We start from the raw sequence: 6628 nt of genomic DNA, 5'->3' as shown, positions 1-6628 counted from the left end.
AGGATGCCAGATGCAAATGCCTCTGCAGACATTTCCATCAGTGTATTTACACAACCTACTATCGCCTTCATATGGCCTCTTCCAATCAAGACCATCTACCATAATTTACAACCCTCTACCCCGTGCCTTCCTCTAACATCGAAGGTTTCACACAAAAACTTTCTATATCTAACTTTAGTTAGATTATGCACTCAGAGGATTACTTGATTTAATCTTTAAACACCAAAAATACTATTCTCATACAACAAAACAAATGTTGATCACAACAACAATTCAATTTACTTAAAAATCAAAAAACAGATTAACAAATTTAATATACTATAATGAAAACATACTCTATCTCTTTCCACTCTGGTCCATTTTTGGGAACGAGATCAATGCCTACACCCTCCTACACTGCAGCGCCACCTCAGAGTTCTCCATATTTTTTTTTTTTTTTTTTTGTCTTCAGTTATTTGACTGGTTTGATGCAGCTCTCCAAGATTCCCTATCTAGTGCTAGTCGTTTCATTTCAGTATACCCTCTACATCCTACATCCCCAACAATTTGTTTTACATACTCCAAACGTGGCCTGCCTACACAATTTTTCCCTTCTACCTGTCCTTACAATATTAAAGCGACTATTCCAGGATGCCTTAGTATGTGGCCTATAAGTCTGTCTCTTCTTTTAACTATATTTTTCCAAATGCTTCTTTCTTCATCTATTTGCCGCAATACCTCTTCATTTGTCACTTTATCCACCCATCTGATTTTTAACATTCTCCTATAGCACCACATTTCAAAAGCTTCTAATCTTTTCTTCTCAGATACTCCGATTGTCCAAGTTTCACTTCCATATAAAGCGACACTCCAAACATACACTTTCAAAAATCTTTTCCTGACATTTAAATTAATTTTTGATGTAAACAAATTATATTTCTTACTGAAGGCTCGTTTAGCTTGTGCTATTCGGCATTTTATATCGCTCCTGCTTCGTCCATCTTTAGTAATTTTACTTCCCAAATAACAAAATTCTTCTACCTCCATAATCTTTTCTCCTCCTATTTTCACATTCAGTGGTCCATCTTTGTTATTTCTACTACATTTCATTACTTTTGTTTTGTTCTTGTTTATTTTCATGCGATAGTTCTTGCGTAGGACTTCATCTATGCCGTTCATTGTTTCTTCTAAATCCTTTTTACTCTCGGCTAGAATTACTATATCATCAGCAAATCGTAGCATCTTTATCTTTTCACCTTGTACTGTTACTCCGAATCTAAATTGTTCTTTAACATCATTAACTGCTAGTTCCATGTAAAGATTAAAAAGTAACGGAGATAGGGAACATCCTTGTCGGACTCCCTTTCTTATTACGGTTTCTTTCTTATGTTCTTCTATCTCTGTATTTGAACCCTAATTTTTTAAAATGCTGAACATTTTATTCCAGTCTACGTTATCGAATGCCTTTTCTAGGTCTATAAATGCCAAGTATGTTGGTTTGTTTTTCTTTAATCTTCCTTCTACTATTAATCTGAGGCTTAAAATTGCTTCCCTTGTCCCTATACTTTTCCTGAAACCAAATTGGTCTTCTCCTAACACTTCTTCCACTCTCCTCTCAATTCTTCTGTATAAAATTCTAGTTAAGATTTTTGATGCATGACTAGTTAAACTAATTGTTCTGTATTCTTCACATTTATCTGCCCCTGCTTTCTTTGGTATCATAACTATAACACTTTTTTTGAAGTCTGATGGAAATTCCCCATTTTCATAAATATTACACACCAGTTTGTATAATCTATCAATCGCTTCCTCACCTGCACTGCGCAGTAATTCTACAGGTATTCCGTCTATTCCAGGAGCCTTTCTGCCATTTAAATCTTTTAATGCTCTCTTAAATTCAGATCTCAGTATTGTTTCTCCCATTTCATCCTCTTCAACTTCCTCTTCTTCCTCTATAACACCATTTTCTAATTCATTTCCTCTGTATAACTCTTCAATATATTCCACCCATCTATCGACTTTACCTTTCGTATTATATATTGGTGTACCATCTTTGTTTAACACATTATTAGATTTTAATTTATGTACCCCAAAATTTTCCTTAACTTTCCTGTATGCTCCATCTATTTTACCAATGTTCATTTCTCTTTCCACTTCTGAACACTTTTCTTTAATCCACTCTTCTTTCACCAGTTTGCACTTCCTGTTTATAGCATTTCTTAATTTCCGATAGTTCCTTTTACTTTCTTCATCACTAGCATTCTTATATTTTCTACGTTCATCCATCGGCTGCAATATATCGTCTGAAACCCAAGGTTTTCTACCGGTTCTCTTTATTCCGCCTAAGTTTGCTTCTGCTGATTTAAGAATTTCCTTTTTAACATTCTCCCATTCTTCTTCTACATTTTCTACCTTCTCTTTTTTACTCAGACCTCTTGCGATGTCCTCCTCAAAAATCTTCTTTACCTCCTCTTCCTCAAGCTTCTCTAAATTCCACCGATTCATCTGACACCTTTTCTTCAGGTTTTTAAACCCCAATCTACATTTCATTATCACCAAATTATGGTCGCTATCAATGTCTGCTCCAGGGTAAGTTTTGCAGTCAACGAGTTGATTTCTAAATCTTTGCTTAACCATGATATAATCTATCTGATACCTTCCAGTATCGCCTGGCTTTTTCCAAGTGTATATTCTTCTATTATGATTTTTAAATTGGGTGTTGGCAATTACTAAATTATACTTCGTGCAAAATTCTATAAGTCGGTCCCCTCTTTCATTCCTTTTGCCCAGCCCGTATTCACTCACTATATTTCCTTCCTTGCCTTTTCCAATGCTTGCATTCCTATCTCCAACTATTATTAAATTTTCATCTCCTTTTACGTGTTTAATTGCTTCATCAATCTCTTCGTATACACACTCTACCTCATCATCATCATGGGCGCTTGTAGGCATATAGACGTTAACAATCGTTGTCGGTTTAGGTTTTGATTTTATCCTTATTACAATGATTCTATCGCTATGCGTTTTGAAATACTCCACTCTCCTCCCTATCTTCTTGTTCATCACGAAACCTACTCCTGCCTGCCCATTATTTGACGCTGAGTTAATTACTCTAAAATCACCTGACCAAAAGTCGCCTTCCTCTTCCCACCGAACCTCACTAATTCCTACTATATCTACATTTGTCCTACCCATTTCCCTTTTTAAATTTTCTAGCCTACCAACCTTTTTCAAGCTTCTAACATTCCACGCTCCGACTCGTAGAATGTTATTTTTTAATTTTCTGGTGACCCCTTAGTAGTCCCCACCCGGAGATCCGAACGGGGGACTATTTTACCTCCGGAATATTTTACCAAGTAAGGCGCCTCCATTATTGCTATATGAAAATGCAGAGAGCCACATTTTCTTGGAAAAAAAGCAGCTGTAGTTTTCCATTGCTTTAAGCTGCGCAGTACTCAGAGGACTGAGTGATGTTGATACGGCCGTTTAAGTCGTCCTGACTCACGCCCCTAACAACTACTGAAAGAGCTGCTGCCCTCTTTCAGGAATCATTCCTTAGTCTGGCTCTCAACAGATACCTCTCCGATATGGTTGCACCTTCGGTCCAGCTACTCTGTATCCCTGAGCACTCAAGCCCCCTCACCAACGGCAAGGTCTCATGATTCATAGAGGAGGGTTCTCCATATATCCATTCTTATTCTAACAGCAAATATCTAAGCTAACCAGGACTTGATACCAAAATTCCTGTAGTGGCAAATTAAGCTCATAGGCAAGCCCCTAGCCACCCAGGTGTCTATTCTACATATACATCTATAACACCATCAGACCCCCTCAGCCATCCTCCGCAGGACTAAAAATCTTAAGAAAGCCAGCAACTATGTTCTATTCCCTTTCAGTTTTATAATTAACTTGCAGATCAAAACCACAATTGATTCTCGCAAGCTCTCTAACTACTCTGGTACATTTAGCTTTGTACCTTTGACAGATGTATAAGACTGCACACATCATCAATGGCCCTACACTCTGGACATAAGCCTGAATTAATCAAACCAAGTCTGGTCAACCTATCTTGAAAAGCTCCATGTTCAGAAAGGAACTGTGTAATATGCCAACTGGGGGAAATCCACCTAACTTCCTGCATACTTCTCACATCATGAAAAATTCCATGCGTGTAACAACCATCGGGCAATTCAGTTCACCTGACCTGCCATAAATGGAAACCCTGGTTGCCTATTTCTTTTTAGTGCCCAGTGGTAAGTTGGCCTACCTTCTTAGGATCATAATGTAATTGGCACTTAGTCACAAGGATATCAATGGGCTTAGTATCAAAAATAACAAGGCCTGCCTTTTGAGAGAGTCCTATAGGCATCTGTCACAGATAATAATAGGAGACACTCGGCTCTCAACAAAATATTCCTATAATAGCATTTGTACCTCATTTGATGAGCCCAAATAGGTGCAGCATACAGCATTATAGTTTTGCATATACTCTTTTATAGAACTCACATGGCTCTGAAATTAAGCTGCCGATCAAGGTGAACTGCTCTCCAAACACTGAAGAAAGCAGAGCAAGCCTTTTTGGCAGCATATTAAAAGTGCTCCTTGAATCAAAGATTCTCATCAAGGATAATACCTAGATATACTTCTGCAGTGGGACATACCTAATTTGATGACCTGCCATTGGAAACGAGGTCGTCATGTAATAGCTAGTCTGCCCTTGAGCAACATCGTTGTTGTTTTCTCTGGGTTAAACACAATCTTATGTTGCAAACTCCATAACTAGAGTACCTTGCAAGCTTGAACTGCCAGAATTCAAACTCATTCCTTTAACCAACAAAAGCCCATCATCAGCGTATGCTACGACTGCATCCACTGGTAATCTCAACCGCATCAAAGAATCAAATTCAACAACCCAGACCTGGGGTCCTAAAACAATACCTACTTCTGAGACGCCTTCTCAATTGCTGAAATACATTCCGCTCATTCTAAATACAATCGCACTTTTGCAGCTGAAACAGGGCAGAGGGCCACCACAAATTATTTAAAGCCCATGATTTATTCAAAAAAATAATTAAGACACACTCATTCTCACTAGCAGAAACAATGTTCATAACCTTAAGAATAGTATCTTCCATGCTCCTGCCTGGGCAAAAACCATCCTGATTATCCATCAACAACTTTCTGGAATTCAATCTATCACTAATATGAAGATACAATACCTTTCCAATAACTAGCAGGAGCATTGAAGGTCTATAAGAGGAGCTCACACTGACATCCTTGTCACCACCTTTAACTTTAGAACCCCTTTTTTCCAGCAAACGGGGAAATAGCCAGCAAAAAGCATCTTATTAAAAATTTTAGTTTATTTTTTATCTAGTCTACTTTTGATTCCATCAAAACCTGGTGCTTTGATCCTACCAGAAATATAAATTACCTGACCTACCTTTGCCTCTGCAATTTCCACAGATAAAACATGAGCAAAAAGCAGCCACTTCCTCAGACTCGCATATGACACGAGTCTCATTAGTCATATCATCTGGCAACAAATCATTCAATAGAATATTTAAAATCTCAGCTCTGTTATAAACAACACCCTGCTGTCGAGAAAGGCAACAAAAGAATATTTTCTTATACTTATGCCAGACTGTGTACACATCTCAAGGATCCTTTTATTTCCTAGATCTATAACAAAAGAATCCCTTTTTGATGTCCTGACCACATGAAAATATTGAAACCTCTGCCTTTGATAGTTATCTACTAAAACCATTCAGGATCACTCTCGTGCTGAGCAGCTCTCCGTAGATGGTTCATGGACTGTTTCAACAAAGACAACTGTCTAGTTCACCAAGGGACAATTCTCTCTCGACCTGACTTATGGGGAATTGAATTCTCAGCGGCATTGACAAAAGCCAGAGAAAATATTTCTGCCAGGTCCTCCAATTGAATATCATCCAGACTTCGGTCTAAGACAGATTCTAGCAGCTAAAGTATTAAATTTAGGCCAGTCCGCCTTATGCAGGAAGTACCTCTGATGAACAGGGACATTGCATCTATAAGCATCTTCCAATTTCCTAACCACCTCAAAGATAATTAATCGATGATCACAAGAACAAGCATCAACATTTTCACGAATATTCTTCAAACAATAATATTAATATTTGTTCCAGCAAACAATCTTCTTCCATCTATCATTCCAGCATGTATTAGTAACTCAATGAAATCATTAGAGTCCTCTAATCCATACTGTACAACAAAGCCTTCCACTAATTTACTATTATTTCTGTGACTCCACTATGCCAAAGAAGCGACTTAAGATTTACATCAGCATATAGCACTATATGACAGTTGCCAACAAGACAAAGAATTCTATCGACTTTCTAAATGTTCCTCAGTGGGATCTGTATATTGAAAATACAAACTAACAACACAAAAATCAAGATACATCAACACAAAAAATCAATTCCAGTATACAATTTTTTCCAACCAATAAAACCTGACAGATTGGCCTGTAACATACACGGATGCTGCAGAAGAATTATATCGAGAACCTCCTTTCAACAATTTCACGTGACTTGATCTGAGCAATGTAAGCATCTTGAGAATTTATCTGTCCAAACTTAACCATGAAATTAATTAAAATACAGCTCTC

The sequence above is a fragment of the Lycorma delicatula genome, chromosome 5 (assembly GCF_047948215.1).
Source record: "Lycorma delicatula isolate Av1 chromosome 5, ASM4794821v1, whole genome shotgun sequence".
Taxonomy (NCBI): Eukaryota; Metazoa; Arthropoda; class Insecta; order Hemiptera; family Fulgoridae; genus Lycorma; species Lycorma delicatula.
Note: the sequence above shows the minus strand (reverse complement) of the source record.